The sequence below is a fragment of the Bubalus bubalis genome, chromosome X (genome assembly GCF_019923935.1).
Source record: "Bubalus bubalis isolate 160015118507 breed Murrah chromosome X, NDDB_SH_1, whole genome shotgun sequence".
Taxonomy (NCBI): Eukaryota; Metazoa; Chordata; class Mammalia; order Artiodactyla; family Bovidae; genus Bubalus; species Bubalus bubalis.
The window spans coordinates 83,021,764-83,039,215 of record NC_059181.1 but is presented as its reverse complement, the minus strand read 5'-3'; the positions used below and the strand labels follow the sequence as shown (position 1 = coordinate 83,039,215).

Below are 17,452 nucleotides of genomic sequence, written 5' to 3'. Positions count from 1 at the left end.
ATTGCCTTTCTTTGGGATTGGAAGGAAAACTGACCTTTTCCAGTCCTGTGGCCACTGCTGAGCTTTCCAAATTTGCTGGCATATTGAGTGCAGCACTTTCACAGCATCATCTTTCAGGATTTGGAATAGCTCAACTGGAATTCCATCACCTCCACTAGCTTTGTTCATAGTGATGCTTTCTAAGGCCCACTTGACTTCACATTCCAGGATGTCTGGCTCTAGGTGAGTGATCATATCATCGTGATTATCTGGGTCATGAAGATCTTTTTTGTACATTCTTCTGTGTATTCTTGCCACCTCTTCTTAATATCTTCTGCTTCTGTTAGGTCCATACCATTTCTGTCCTTTATCGAGCCCATCTTTGCATGAAATGTTCCCTTGGTATCTCTAATTTTCTTGAAGAGATCTCTAGTCTTTCCCGTTCTTTTGTTTTCCTCTATTTCTTTGCATTGATCGCTGAGGAAGGCTTTCTTATCTCTTCTTGCTATTCTTTGGAACTCTGCATTCAGATGCTTATATCTTTCCTTTTCTCCTTTGCTTTTTGCTTCTCTTCTTTTCACAGCTATTAGTAAGGCCTCCCCAGACAGCCACTTTGCTTTTTTGCATTTCTTTTCCATGGGGATGGTCTTGATCCCTGTCTCCTGTACAATGTCACGAACCTCAGTCCATAGTTCATCAGGCACTGCAATTAGGTTAGTTGTTAAATTTACATTTGGTATCATGGGCATTAGCACAAGTTGTGCCATTTTAGTCCTGTGGTTTTCTCTTTAACATTCCTCAATCCAAGATGAGAGTGCTACATACAGAAAACTCAAGGGATAGGTCAGAGTCTAATCTGTGATGTAGTCATAAAACAATGTGGTTTTGAGAGTGGCACTGAGTCATAGAGATAGTCTCAAATCTGGAAGATGAGATTCTAGTTTTTTTTTTAATTGCATCTGGGATGAAAGTATTCACCACGAATGAGGTTGTGTGGCTTTAAAAGAAGCTGTGGGGAGGATTAGTAAGAAACAAAAAGTTTTAAATACATTCATAGTCTAAATGTGTGTTTCCCATTTCATGAAATGGTGGGAAGCATGCAGTGCTTCAGTTCAGTTCAGTTCAGTTGTTCAGTCATGTCTGGCTATGACCTTATGGATTGCAACATGCCAGGCTTCCCTGTCCATCACCAACTCCCGGAGCTTGCTCAAATTCATGTCCATTGAGTCGGTGATGACATCCAACCATCTCATCCTCTGTTGTCCCCTTCTCCGCCTGCCTTCAACCTTTCCCAGAATCAGGGTCTTTTCTAATGAGTCGGCTCTTTTACATATTTTCTTTCTTTTTTTGGATAAATGTCTATTCAAGTCCTTTGCCTTAATCAGATATTGACTTGTACTTGATGACACTTTTAAACTGCTGAATCAATCAACTCTGACGCTTGCTCTGTATACTCCCAGTTATGTAATCCACTAAACTACCTGCGGTAGATAGAATATGGTCCTTAAAAGATATGCATGTTAGAATCCCTGAAATCTATGAATATGTTATCTCAGGTACTTTGCAGATGTGATTAGGTTCAGTTCAGTTCAGTCACTCAGTCATGTCTGACCCTTTGCAACCCCATGAACTGCAACACATCAGGCTTCCCTGTCCATCACCAACTCCGCTATCCAACCATCTTATCCTCTGTTGTCCCTTCTCTTCCTGCCTTCAATCTTTTCCAGCATCAGGGTCTTTTCCAATGAGTCAGTTCTTTGCATCAGGTGACCAAAGTATTGGAGCTTTAGCTTCAGCATCCAGTAAATCAGCTTCAGTCCTTCCAATGAATATTCAGGACTGATTTCGTTTAGGATTGACTAGTTTGATCTCCTTGCTGTACAAGGGACTCTCAAGAGTATTCTCCAGCACCATAGGGTTAACTGCCAGATAGACAGATATGATGCCAGGAGATGAGCACCCCAGGTTAGAAGGTGTCCAATATGCTACTGGGGAAGCCCTGTGCATGCTCAGTCATTTCCAACTCTTTGCGACCTTATGGATTGTAGGCTGCCAGGCTCCTCTGTCCATGGGATTTTCCAGGCAAGAATACTGGAGTGGGTTGCCATTTCCTTCTCCAGGGGATCTTTCTAATCCAGGGATCAAACCTGCATCTCCTGTGGCTTCTGCCTTAGCAGGCAGATTCTTTACCACTGAGCCACCTGGGAAGCCCAAGTAGCCAGGGTTAACTACTGAAAACCAAAACCATCAACCTCTACTCTCAGTTGGGACACTAAGGACAGAAATTACCTACCCTTCCCCACATATACATCGCTCTCTACATTAACAAGCGTACTATTCCAGGAGATTTTTACCCATGCAAATGGCTTAATTCTTCATTATAATAATTTCCCGAAATATTCATCAACTTTTCAATGGAAAGTATCAACAGTTTTTGTCCTAAGACTCTGAATATCTCTCCTCAAAACTCTCCCATTACTGTTTTCACCAGTACTGGACAGTTATAGAATGATCCTTATCCAGTTGTAAACAAGTGCCCACATTAGAAGACCCATTTTTAACCAAAGTTTCAATTCACAATAAATTCTGACTTTGCCCTCTCCCTGTGAAATAATACCAAAGCTTTGGGGAGGTGGTTTTCTACCTTTCCAGACTAAGTAAGCAAATAAACTCAAGTTATCATTATAATATATGTATCAATACTGCTATGTAACATCGTTTTGTAGTGCATGCTTTTAAATTTAATATGAATTTAAATATATCATAAATGTACATATCTGCTGAAAACTTGTTATGATGGTGGTATGTACTAGGTTTGTGATATTTAACATTAATTTTCACTGTTGCATTCCATTGCATAAATACACAGAAATTGTTTTATCCACTTTTCTGGATGAATGTTTTGTCTGATATTAACAGAGCTATACTAACCTTCTTTTGGTTAGTATTTACCAGATATTTATTTTTTCCATTTTTTTACTTAAAGCAATATGTTCTTATATTTTAGATATTTGTCTTATAAGTACAATATTAGTTGGGTTTCACATTTTTATTGAATTTAAAATCTGTATGTTTTAAGTGGTATGTTCAGCCCATTTATATTTATTGGAATTACCAATATATTTGGACTTATTATAATTTTATTTTGTTATTTCACTTGGTTTTTGTTTGCTGTTTTTTTCCTTTCCTATATTTCACTCAGTCGCTTAAAATTTTAATTTATTTTTATTCCCTCTACTGATGTGGAAATTAGGTATTCTACTTCTATTCTTTTAGTGATTAACCTTAAAATATTAACAAATCTTATAATCCTTAATGTAAAGAATAAAGCTCATCAGCAGGTCTAGTCTCCTCTCTCATAATACAAGGACTGAATGGTAGAATCCCTTACATGCAATTTCTTTCTCTCATTCTCTATATTACTCTTGTTGAGCATTTTATTTTCCTTTTGTTTTATTTTTAATTTAATTTTTTATTAAAATGATGCATGAACTAATCTTAAAATTCTTAAAACATCATGCTGACTGAAAAAGTCTTAGACAAAGAAAAATTATTTTGTGATGACATTTATATTAAATTCTAGAACTCACTGTCCAACATGGTAGTTAATAGCTACAAATGGCTGTTGAGCACTTAATATAAGATTAGTCCAAATTGTGATGTACTATAAGTGTAAATTGCACACTAGATTTCAAAGACATAACATGAAAAGATTTAATATATCTCACCCATAATTTTTATACTGATTAGGGTGTAGATTGACTAGAATGTCAGGAAGAAATTTCCTGTGGTGATAACTATATTTTATAACTTGATGGAAGTTAGTATTACACAGGTTACTAATTTGTCAAAATTAAAAATATTAAACTGTAATTATTCATATGCATGCTGAAGTATTTAGGGTGAACTATATTGATATTTTCAATTTATTTTGAAATGTATCAAAAATTAAGATGGTTTTATGGGTGAATAAAGGGCTGAATAAATACATAGTTGTATGATAAAGCAACTATTGTAAACTGTTAATTGTAGAATCTAGGGGGTGGATATACATACAATTGTACACGAAATAATGCTTTCATTTTTTGTATGTTTGCAAATGTCCATTATAAAATGATGAATGAAATCATCCATATAGATAATTTTAAAAGTTAAATACATGAAACAATGGTTTTAAAGGCACTGGCCATCAGGCAACGAAGGACACTAATTTGTTGATGTGAGAAATAAATAAGGTGACCCCTATGATTGCTCTACCTATTTTCCAGGTCATGACATAAGGAGGAGTTACTGAGGTAAAGACTAGTGAATTCTGTCGATGTTATGGAGATAAGAGTCTGGGGAGATCAATGCAGCTAGAGTTTATGAGAAAGAAACAGAATACTAGAGAACTAAAGAGATCTCCCTCAAGTATTCAGCAGAATAACTATTGTGCACCTATGTGAAAAATATACCTGAGGCCAGAGAAAGAACAAGAAGGGACTAGATTAGAATAAATGACACCCAACACAGAGGGCCAGAAATAGTGCCTATTCCCACCAGTCAGACTGGGAAAACTCACAATTCACAGGATGTTGGAGGGTACCCAGGAAGGTCTGGCCTCAGTTATGGGAAAAATTAGCCATAGACTGAGCTCTCTGTTCAACTTATGTAAACCATAAAAATAAGACCTGAAAGGATTAAACTATTTCCAGGTAACTTAACTGCACCTAAGAACAAAGCAAACAGAGATTTGTAGGAATACAAGTATATCCAGCACCTGACAAGTTAAAATGTATAATGTCTGGCATCTGATCAAAGGTATATAAGGAAAGAGAGGTACACAAACTTATAATGAAGAGGAAAAACATCAATCAAAATAGACCCCAAACTGACAGAGATATTAGAATTAGCAGATAAGGACATTAAAATAGTTATTTTAACTGTATTCCACATGTCAATAAGCTAAGTAGACATATGAAGAAGACCCAAATTGAACTTCTAGAGATAAAAACTACAGTTTCTGAGAGGAAAATTCACTGAGTGGAATTAAGGCAGACTAGTCACTACAGAAGATAAGTGAACTTGAATGTGTAGCAATAGGAAAACTATACAAAATGAAGCATATGGAGAAAAAAGAATGATAAAAAAATGAAAGAGCACTACTGAACTATATAACAACTATGAATGACTTCATATATGAGCAATTGGAATACTGGGGAGTGTTGGGGACAGGAAAAACATTTTAAGAAGTTGGAAGAAGTTTTCCAACATTAGTGAAAAATATAAATTCACAGGTCCAAAAACTCAATGAATCCCAAATATAAATATGAAGAAAATTATAGTGAGACACATCATAATGAAATTGCTCAAAACCAATGATAAGGAGAAAATCTTAAAAGGAAACAGATCTGTTATACATAGCAGAATGAAAATAATGACACCATTGCCAGAAACAATGCTATGGAAAAGAGCTGAGACCTTTAAAGTGTGTGTGTGCATGTGTGTTAGTCGCTCAGTCATGTCTGGATCTTTGCAGCCATAAGGCCTGTAGCCTGCTAGGCTCCTCTGTCCGTGGAATTCTCCAGGCAAGAGTACTGCAGTGGTTACCATTCCCTTCTCCAGGGGATCTTCCCATCCCAGGGATCGAACCCAGGTCTCCTGAATTGTAGGTGGATCCTTTACCATCTGAGCCACTAAGGAAGCTCCTTTAAAGTACTGAGAGGGGGGAAAAAAAACCCTTTCAAACCAAACAGAATTCTATATATGGCAATATATATTTCCAAAAAATCAAGTCATTTTCAAACATATAAACATTTAAAGACGTCATCACTAGCAGACTTGCACTACTATTTCTGGAGAATCCCATGGACAGAGGAGCCCAGTGTGCTACACTCCATAGGGTTGCAAAGAATTGGACATGACTGAAATGACTTACACACATGCACATTGGGTTTTCTACATAGACAATCATGTTGCCTGAAAATATAGTTTTATTTCTTCCTTTCCAATTGGGATGCCTTTTATGTTTTTATTTTATCTTGTCTGATTGCACTGATTAGAATGTTGCCTAGAAGTGGCAGGGTAGACATTTCTGCCTTGTTCCTGATCTTAGGAGTGAATCATTCAGTCTTTTACCATTAAATACTAGGTTAGCAGTAGATATTTTGTAGATAACCTTTATCAGTTTAAGAAAGTTCCCTTCTATTCCTAGTTTGTTGAATGCTTTTATCATAAAAAACTATTGGGTTTTGTCAAATCCTTTTTCTGTGTCTATTGAAATGATTGTATTTTTTCACTTTTTTGGTTTGTTATTATGAAACAGGGACTGGTTTTGAACGTTAATCTAACCTTGCATTCCTGTGATAAAAACCCACTTAGTCATGATGTGTTTTATTTCTCTATATTGCTAGGTTCAATTTACTAAAGTTTTGTTATGAATTTTTGCATGTATTTTCATGAGTGTTAGCCTATAGTTTTCTTCTCTTGTAATATTTTTGTGTGATTTTGGTATTAGGGCAATGATGCCCTTGTAGCATGAATTGGGAAGCATTCTCTTAAATTTTTGGAAAGATTTTATATAAAGTTATTATCATTAATTTTTTTAAAGGTGTGGTACATGTGTGCATGAGTGCTCAGTCATGTCCAACTCTTTGCTACCCCATGGACTGTAGCCTGCCAGGCTCCTCTGTCCATGGGATTCTCCAGGCAAGAATACTGGGGTGGGTTGTCATTTCTTCCTCCAGAGTTTAAAGGTGTGGTAGAATTCACCAGTGAAGCCATATGGGCCTGGGAGTTTCTTTGTAGGAAGGTTTTAAATTATACTTTCAATTTCATATATGTCTCACTCTTCAGTTTATCTGTTTCTCCTTGAGTGAACTTCAGTAATTTGTGTCTTTCAAGGATTTGTCCTTCACCTAATTCATCAAATTTGTGGGAATAGTTGCTCAAGTTATTCCTTCATTATTCATTTATATCTGTATAATCTATCATGATGTCACTTCTCTTGTTTTAGATATTTTTAATTTTGATCTTATTTCTTTTTTATTCATTAATCTGGCTAGTGATTTACTAATTTTTTTGATCCTTTCACAGAACCATATTTTTAGGTTTATTTCATTGATTTTTCTGTTATTATTCTGTTTTTTAATGTCATGGATTTCTGCTTTGACCTTTATTATTTCCTTTCTTCTGCTTACTTTAGGTTTAATTTCTTCATCTTTCTTTTTTAAGTTTCTCAAGGTGGAATAATGTGTTATTACTCTGAGATCACTTTTCTTTTCTATATAGCCATCTTGTGTTATAAATTTACCCATAAGTACAGCTTTAGTAGCATCCTACCATTTTTAATGTGTTGTGCTTAAATTTTCATTTAGTTAAAATTACTTCTAATTTTCCTTTTGATCTCTTGCTTGATACATACATATCTAAAAGTGTTGCTTCATTTGCAAATACTGTGGAAAATTCAAAAGATCATTTTGTTATTGATTCCTAAAATTTCATTGTGGTCAAAAGACAAACTTTTCTTGAATTGAATCTCAAATTTATTGAGACTTGTTTTATGTCCCAGACTATGGTCTATCTTGGTAAATACGCCCTGAGTACTTGAGAAAAAACTACACTCTGATGCTGTTGGGTGCATGCATGTATGCTAAGTTACTTCAGTCATGTCCAACTCTGCAACCCCTTGGACTGTAACCCACAAGGTTCCTCTGTCCATGGGATTCTCCAGGTGAGAATATTGGAGTGGGTTACCATTTCCTTCTCCAGGGGATCTTCCCAACCTAGGGATCAAACCCATGTCTCTTGCATCTCCTGCATTGGCAGGCAGGTTCTGAACCACTAGCGCCACCTGGGAAGCCCCATTGTTTGGTGATGTGTTCTGTAAAGGTCAATGAGGTCAAGTTGGTGGTAGTATTTGAGTCTACTAAATATATGCTAATTTTCTACCCATTTATTTTATTCATTTTTTAGAGAGGGATATAGAGGTTCCTAGATTATAGCTGTGGGTTTGTCTGTTTTTCCTTGCAGTTCTATCAAGTTTTGCCTCATAAACTTTGAAGTCCTGTTATTTGATGCATAAACAATTTAGGATTGTTATGTCTTCTTGTTTAATTGATCTCATTATCATTATTAAATAAATTACTTTATCTCTGGTAATATTTTGCTCTGAAATCAACTTTGTCTGATAGTCATTTAACCACTCCAGCTTTCTTTTGATTAGTGTTAGCATGCTATATCTTTTTCTATTCTTTTATTTTAAACCTATTTGTGCCTTTAAAGGATATTCCTCTATTGTATGGCACATGGAACTCTGCTCAATGTTATGTGCCAGTCTGGATGGGAGGGGGGTTTGGGGGAGAATGGATACATGTATATGTATGGCTGAGTCCTTCTGATGTTCACCTAAAACTATCACAACATTGTTAATCAGCTATAAAGTGAAAGTCGCTCAGTCATGTCCAACTCTTTGCGACCCCATGGACTATACAGTCCATGGAATTCTCCAGGCCAGAATACTGGAGTGGGTAGCCTTTCCCTTCTCCAGGGGATCTTCCCAACCCAGGGATCGAACCCAGGTCTCTCAAATTGCAGGCGGATTCTTTACCAGCTGAACCACCAGGGAAGCCCCAAATACAAAAAAAAAAATAATAATAATAATAATAAAATTAAAGTTTGGGGTAAAAAGTGTGCTTCCTGTAGGCAGAATATAGTTGTGTCTTAACTTTTATCCCATATGACAATCATTGCCTTTTAATTTGGATGTTTTAACCATTTGCTTTAGGTTTGAGTATATCATAAAATTATTTGTTTCTATTTGTTGCATCTTTTTTGTTCACTCTTCTCTCTTTCTGCCTTCTTTTGGATTAATGAAGTATTTTTTATGATCCCATTTTATCTCATTTGTTGACTTGTTAGCTATAACATTTTGTTTTGTTATTTTAGTGATTGCTTTAAGGTTTTTTTGTATGCACATTTAACTTGTTACAGTATAGCTTTAAGTGATATTACTCCACTTCACATACAGTAAAAGAAACTTACAATTACATATTTTCATTTCTCCCCTCACAACCTTCATGCTATTGTTGTCATATTTTTTTAGTTTTGTATATGGTCTAAATCACACAATACATTGGTTTTTTTTTGTTGTTGTTGTTGTTGTTGTTTAAACAATTTTTTAAAGAAACTGAAATAAAAAGTCTTGTATGGTTACCAATTCCAGTGTTCTTCTTGCTTTTTGTTTAAATCAATACTTCCATCTGGTATCTGCCTGAAGAATATCCTTTAGTAAAATAGGGATAATTTTAGGATAAAACTAATGCTTCCTTATAGTATAAACTCCTTGTAGCATTTTATAATCTTTTTCATTTGCTAGTAGGAATTTGGGCTTCCCACATGGCTCAGTGATAAAGAACCCACCTGCTAATGCAAGAGATGTAAGAGACACAGGTTCAATCTTTTAGTTGGGAAAATCCCCTGGAGAAGGGCATGGCAACCCACTCCATTTAGGTTTGAATGTCTCCACTTATTTTTAATCAGAATTTTTCATTTTGTTTGATCATTTATTAAACTGTATATGTGCTACTACTATCAGAGTGGGTTGGCAGGAACACCGGAATGGGTTGCCATTTCCTTATCCAGGGGATCTTCCCAATCCAGGGATCAAACCTGATATGTCTCCTGCACTGGTAGGCAGGTTCTTTACCACTAGCGCCACCTGGGAAGCCCATAGAAATAGTAGTGATGTCACAAACTCAGTATTGTGACACAATTTTGAGGTAGAAAACATGAACATGTACATAATAAAGAAAAAGTCTTGTCTCCATTCAAATACATATGATAATTAAAAAAACATATGAAATGTTTTAAAAGCAAATTTTAAATATGCTGATGACTATTTCTTTAAAACTTAATGGAAGTAAACTGTTTCTCATGACAGTTATGCTCATTCATATTGGATTTATGTATATAATCAATCAAAAACAAAGTAGTTACCCAATAATGACTAATATAATAATGATGAGATTCTGAAACAGGCAATTGGATATGCATCACTTGCTTTTCACATGTGAATTCCATTACTAACAGAGCATTACTGTTCCCTTGTATTTCTATATAACACTGTAGCTAATAGGAGTATCATGATAGAATAAGGAGAGAAAAGGTCTTTATGTTGCATTTGCAAGTTTATAAGAAGCAAAAAAAATTTAGATTTAAATCACAGCAGAAGCTCTTCCTTACCTGGGCACTTAACAAATAGTTTAGAATGAGAATGCAACTAACAGATTTGTATCTAATCTGCAATTCAGCTGTAAATTCTCTTGTGGGCATTGGTCTCCTTTTCTTCAGGAGCAAAATGTATAAAGCATTTTTTTTCAACTTTAGATTCAAATCAATGTAAATAGCTGAATTCTTTCAGACTTAAAGCATCTAGCTTTTGCCTAGAATGACTAATGCCTGAGCATTTGCCTAGAATGACTACATCTATAAACAAGTCAATTTATCTCTTGAAGAAAATGTAGACTTTCCAAGTGTTCTGCATTTCTTTTACTTACGTATCAAGAGGGTAGGGAAAGGAACAGAACAGAGACCTCTAAATTAGAAACTGCCTGCTGGCCTACCATCAGAACCACTTTTTCCCCCAATTTAGTTAGCAGAATAAATAAGAAATATTCACTTAGGTCTGTGCTGGGTATACAATCCTCTAATAAGCATAGTGGAAGGAAAACTTGATAAGGTTCCATCCTTATCCTCAAGTAACATATATATGTTATCTGGATAAGTAGACATGATTTAATGAAGGAGCATAGGGCATCCATAAAGGCTTTCTTCATCTTATTAATGGCATCACCATTTGCTCAGGAGAGACTTTGATGATACCATATTCTTGATTGCTTGTCCACTTCTACATCCAACTCATCAATGAATCCTGTTCACTCTGTCTTCCAAACATGTCCAGAATCCATTACTTCTTACCACCTCCATAGCTACTATCCTGGTTCAGACCAGTGTCATCTGTAGGGGAGGAAAAAATTGTCCTCTATCCTCTTAGAGTGTCCAGCTGGGCCTAAGAATTAAACTGACATAAAACAGATTAACAGAAGAAAAGTATACAAGTTTTAACTTTTTTTTAACATGTACTTGGGAGTCTTCATGAGAAAAATGAAGACCCAAAGAAGCAATTAGAGTTGAACACTTATTTGCTGAACTAGAGGAACTTTTCAGGTGGCGCTAGCTATAAAGAACCCGCCTGCCAATGTGGGAGATGTAAGTGACATGGGTTTGATCCCTGGATTGGGAAGATCCCTTGGAGGAGGGGATGGCAACCCACTCCAGTATTCTTGCCTAGAGAATCCCATGGAGAGAGGAGCCTGGCAGGTTACAGTCCATAGTGTTGCAAAGAGTCGGACATGACTGAAGCGACTTAGCATGCACATACTGAATTGGACAAAGGGTAGTAAATTGTGAAAATGTGACAAGGCAAAGGGGCTTGGGCCATGGTATTTAATTGGGTGGAGAAGTGACTAGGAAGATAAACATTAGTTTAACAAGGTTTGTTTATACAGATTTCTCTTAGCCTCAACTTCCAATCCTTGGAGATAGAATGTCTCTTCCTTTCTGGCATAGGGAGGACACTGTCAGGGAGGAAGAAAATTTCCTCTCTCCTTCTAGGGTTTTTCTGCCTGCTCTAAGAATTAAATTAACATGAACAGATTGGGACTTCCTGGGGTTCCAGTGGTTAGGACTCTCTACTTCCACTGCAGGGGGCCCTGGTCTCGGAACAGATACCATACCACATGAACTGTGGCACACTCTCTCCCCAATAAAACAAAGAAAAACATGAAACAGATTAACATGATAAAATCAACAAAATTTATAACATGTATACATGGGATAGACCTAGATTTTGGACACAGTGTGAATGCTGCTCACTAGGCCCTAATAAATTCTACCCACCACACCTAGCCCATACTCTTTGTAGATATCTCTGGTGACAACTCTATTCCAGGTCCTTTAAATTCTTTTAGGCAGTTAGGGAGGTGGTAACAAGAAAAACTTTCTGAGTCTTATATTTCTTAAAGATAATCAGCTAAGTTAATCCTCATACCAAAGAGACATATTTTGGGGTGGCAAAATTTGTTCCCCTACACCATTGCTTCCCTGGTAGCTCACCTGATGAAGAATCCACCTGCAATGCAGGAGACCCCTGTTTGATTCCTGGGTCGGGAAGATCCCCTGGAGAAGGGATAGGCTGCCACTCCAGTATTCTTGGACTTCCCTGGTGGCTCAGATGGTAAAGAATTCATCTGCAATGTGGGAGACCTGGTTGATCCTTGGGTTGGGAAGATCCCCTGGAGGAGGGCCTGGCAACCCATTCCAGTATTCTTGCCTGTAGAATCCTCATGGACAGACGAGCCTGTCAGGCTACAGTCCATGGGGTCACAATGAGTCGGACATGACTGAGTGACTAAGCACAGCACACATCATTGCTTACATGGAAATTTCATCTCTTTTTAAAAGAAAGGAAAAAGGTCAGTCAGAGTGTCCTTCTAACATCTGTTGTTTTTCAAGTGCCTTTAACTCAAAGTAGGTGATATGCTAGAGTGGTATATTTTTTGAGGCATGCTCTGAACTCCTTCACTTCTCTCACTTAAACTATGGCAATAGCCTCCTTGGTGGCCTCTCTGCTTCTACTCTTGTCTGTCTAATCCTTTTTACAGCCAAAGCAACCTTTTAAAACTATAAATCAGCTCACCTCACTCCCTTGTTGAGAATACTCTAAAGGGTTCCTATCACAATGGAGTCAAATCAAATTCATCACCATGGATTTCAAGGCTCTACCAGACCTATTCCCCACCAGTCTGTCTAACTTCATCTCCTAACACTTTATGCTCCTTCCCTCCACACCAACCACACTACCCTTTCTGGAGTTTTTCAAATGCCATGCTTGAGAGACTGAATATGCAAACAGATATTGGCCAGACAAAATATAAAAATAGAACTCTGACCCACAATTGGTAGAAAGCACTCAAGAAACCAACTTACTTTCTACAAGTCTGACTGGTAGGAAGTCAGACTACTATCTCTAGTAACCAGCCCAGCAAACCAAACAATTCTCCATGTTATCATCAGCCCAAAACATCCAGGACTTGATTAATAATTGACAGCTCCCCTAATTTTTGTCCCAGCTTCCAACTTAGGAGCAACCAAACAAAGCCAAATATGCATCAATCACATAGGATTCCCTGCTTCTAGTTAGCCTGCCGACAGTTTCTCCATGCCAACAGCCTCCAGTCAAGGCATACCTGAAGCTATCCTTTTTTTTTTCATGATAAAGTGTCCCTCCTCACCTTCCTAAGGAAATGAAGACCCCAAAGAAACAGTTAAACCTGAGTATTTTTATGCTAGGTTTGATGAAGAATGGAAAGTCCCAGAAAATGTGGTAGAACAAAAGGGTATGAGCTAAAGATATGTGTCTGTTTAGCTCCTCAGTCATGTCCAATTCTTTGCAACCCCATGGACTGTGGCCCACCAGGCTCCTCTGTCCATGGGATTTTTTTCAGGCAAGGATACTGGAGTGGGTTGCCATTTCCTCCTCCAGGGGATCGTTCTGACCCATGGATTGAAGCCATGTCTCCTGCATTTCCTGCACTGGCAGATGGAGTCTTTACCACTAAGCCACCTGGGGTGCCCCTATGAGCTAAAGATAGTAAACAGAAGACTTAGGAAGGCTTTGGAGAAGGCAATGGCACCCCACTCCAGTACTCTTGCCTGGAAAATCCCGTGGATGGAGGAGCCTGGAAGGCTGCAATCCATGGGGTCGCTGAGGGTCGGACACGACTGAGCGACTTCACTTTCACTTTTCACTTTCATGCATTGGAGAAGGAAATGGCAACCCACTCCAGTGTTCTTACCTGGAGAATCCCAGGGACGGGGAAGCCTGGTGGGCTGCCGTCTATGGGGTTGCACAGAGTCGGACACGACTGAAGTGACTTAGCACTAGGAAGGCTTGTTCAGTCAAGTTCCATCTATCTCCAGAGATAAGGATACTCCTTTCCTTTAGGCATAAGGTGGGCGTGAGGATCTTATGATCTGCTTCAGGGAAAGCTCAGAGAGTCCTTCCTGTACCTACCATTTCTTAAATTCCTTCAGCTCAAAATTTTCAATATGCCAGGGCACCATATTCTGGTGGTAATGTGTTCTGAAACCAGTCATTAGAAATTGTTAAGAATTTCTCCCACTACTTTATATTCAGACTAATCTCAAATGACCACTCTGTTCTCATATTTTCCCAGATAAGACCCATCTTCATCCTTCTTTATGACTCCCATATGCCTCACATAACTCCCTTGTTTACCTGCCTCTATAAAATCTCAAACTCCCTTCCTTTTCTTTGAGATATTCATCATTAATGAGCACTTGCCCTATTGGAATAGTCTGAATAAAATAATTTCTTTAATTGTCTGGTGTATTTTGTCTTTCATTGCTTACATCTGGAACTCTGGAACTCCTTTCTTATCTGTACCCTACCTACCCACCCACCACCACACACATACATACTCTAATAAGAAAGAATTCTGTTCTATAAGCCAAATAGGTCAGCTAAACCTTCCATCAGAACATTTGCTTTTGAGTGAAACTTCCATGCAAGGTGCCTATTAAAGTCCTGAAAAAGTTGGAACACTGATTTTTCCCAAGCTTATCATAACAGAGTATAAGACTTTTTTGCCCTTGGAGCTTCCCTGGTGGCTCAGGTGGTAAAGAATCTGCCTGCAATGCAGAAGACCCAGCTTCAATCCCTGGGTTAGAAAGATCCCCTGGAGAAGGAAATGGCAACCCACTCCAGTATTGTTGTCTGGAGAGTCCCATGGACGGAGGAGCCTGGCAGGCTACAGTCCATGGGGTCACAAAGAGTCAGACACAACTGAGCAACTTTCAATCACTAATAAATGTATGTACAGGGTAATTCAGTTTAAGATCTCTATTCATTGTAAAATGCCATGCAGTAGCAAAGTTGTGCATTTGAAGACCTATAGTCTTCAACTTATAGATATTCAAACCTAACACATATGAAGGCCCAAATTGGTTTAAGTCAGATTACACCAAAGATATGATAATAAATGGAATTAAATTGTTCAAAATTCACTATTAATTTAATGTACAAACATCTTTTAATTCCTTTCTTATTTTCATTTTATTGTCCTTTTTCTATGAGGCCATCTACAAAATAGCTTTCTGCCCATGTTAACATGAGTTTACTTTTCCACTACCTTTATCAGCACAATTTTACTATTCTAGGAAATTCTTTCCCAGAAAGATAAAAGTTGCAAATAAACTTATTTTAAATTCCAGGAACTTCCTGAAAGAACAATGGAGAGAGTCCTGAAGATCCATTGGTGGACTGCTGGGTCCACACATCTTAAACTATTGTATCATAATCTTTACCCAATCATATCCAAGCCCCTGGAGACATGGTCCACTGGAAATGGAATGGCAAACCACTTCAGTATTCTTTCCTTGAGGACCCCATGAACAGTATGAAAAGGCAAAAAAACAGGATACTGAAAGATGAACTCCCCAGGTTGGTAGGTGCCCAATATGCTACTGGAGAAGAGTGGAGAAATAAGCGCAAAAAGAACGAAGAGGCTGAGCTAAAGTGAAAACAACCCCCAGTTGTGGATGTGTCTGGTGATTGAAGTTAAGTCTGATGCTATAAAGAACAATATTGCATAGGAACCTGGAATGTTAGGTCCATTAAACAAGGTAAATTGGAAGTGGTCAAACAGGAGATGGCAAGAGTGAACATCAACATTTTAGCAATCAGTGAACTAAAATGAATTGGAATGGGCGAATTTAGCTCAGATGACCATTTTATCTACTACTGTGGGCAAGAATTCCTTAGAAGAAATGGAGTAGCCATCCTAGTCAACAAAAGAGTCCGAAATGCAGTACTTGGGTGCAATCTCAAAAATGATAGAATGATCTCTGTTCATTTCCAAGGCAAACCAATCACTATAACAGTAATTGAAGTCTATGCCCCAACCAGTAATTCCGAAGAAGCTGAAGTTGAATGGTTCTATGAAGACATACAAGACCTTCTAGATCTAGCACCAGAAAAAGATGTCCTTTTAATTATAGGGAACTGGAATGCAAAAGTAAGAAGTCAAGAGATACCTGGAGTAACAGGTACATTTGGCCTTGGAGTACAAAATGAACCAGGGCAAAGGCTAACAGAGTTTAGCCAAGAGGGTTCACTGGTCATAGCAAACACCCTCTTCCAACAACACAAGAGATGACACTACACATGGACATCATCAGATGGTCAATACTGAAATCAGATTGATTATATTCTTTGCAGCCAAAGATGGAGAAGCTCTATGCAGTCAGCAAAAAAAAAAAAAAAAAAAAAAAAAAAGACTAAGAGCTGACTGTGGCTCAGATCATGAACTCCTTATTGTAAAATTCACACTTAAATTGAAGAAAGTAGGGAAAGCCACTAGACCATTCAGGTATGACCTAAATCAAATCCATTATGATTATACAGTGGAAGTGACAAATAGATTCAAGGGATTAGATCTGATAGACAGACTACCTAAGGAACTATGGACAGAGGTTCATAACATCGTACAGGAGGCAGTGATCAAAATCATCCCCAAGGAGAAGAAATGCAAAAAGGCAAAATGGTTGTCTGAGGAGGCTTTACAAATAGCTGAGAAAAGAAGAGAAGCAAAAAGTAAAGGATAAAATGAATGATATATCCATCTGAATGCAGAGTTCCAAAGAATGGCAAGGAGAGGTAAAAAAGCATTCCTCAGTGATCAGTGCAAAGAAATAGAGGAAAACAAAAGAATGGGAAAGACTAGAGAGTTCTTCAAGAAAATTAGAGATACCATGGGAACATTTCATGCAAAGTTGGGCACAATAAAGAACAGAACTGGCATGGAACTAACAGAAGCAGAAGAGATTAAGAAGAAGTGGCAAGAAAACACAGAAGAACTATACAAAAAAGATCTTAATGACCCAGATAACCATGATGGTGTGATCACTCACCTAGAACCAGACATACAGGAGTGCAAAGTCAAGTGGGCCTTAGGAAGCATTACTACAAACAAAGCTAGTGGAGGTGATGGAATTCCAGCTGAGCTATTTCAAATCCTAAAAGATGATGCTGTGAAAGTGCTGCACTCAATATCCCAGCAAATTTGGAAAACTCATCAGTGTCCACAGGACGAGAAAAGGTCAGTCTTCATTTCAATCCCCAAAAAAAGGCAATGCGAAAGAATGTTCAAACTACTGCACAATGGAACTCATCTCACAGGCTAGCAAAGTAATGCTCAAAATTCTCCATGCCAGGTTTCAAAAATATGTATACCAAGAACGTCCAGATGTTCAAGCTGGATTTAGAAAAGGCAAAGGAGTCAGAGATCAAATTGTCAACATTCACTGAATCATAGAAAAGCAAGAGAATTCCAGAAAAACATCTGCTTCTGCT

General features: G+C 37.7%; 1 long non-coding RNA gene across 1 annotated transcript in view; it reads right to left on the bottom strand.

Moving 5' to 3' along the window:
- LOC123332028 overlaps positions 1–17,452 on the bottom strand; it is a 62,486-nt gene that overhangs the window by 34,061 nt on the left and 10,973 nt on the right. The window lies entirely within an intron of this gene.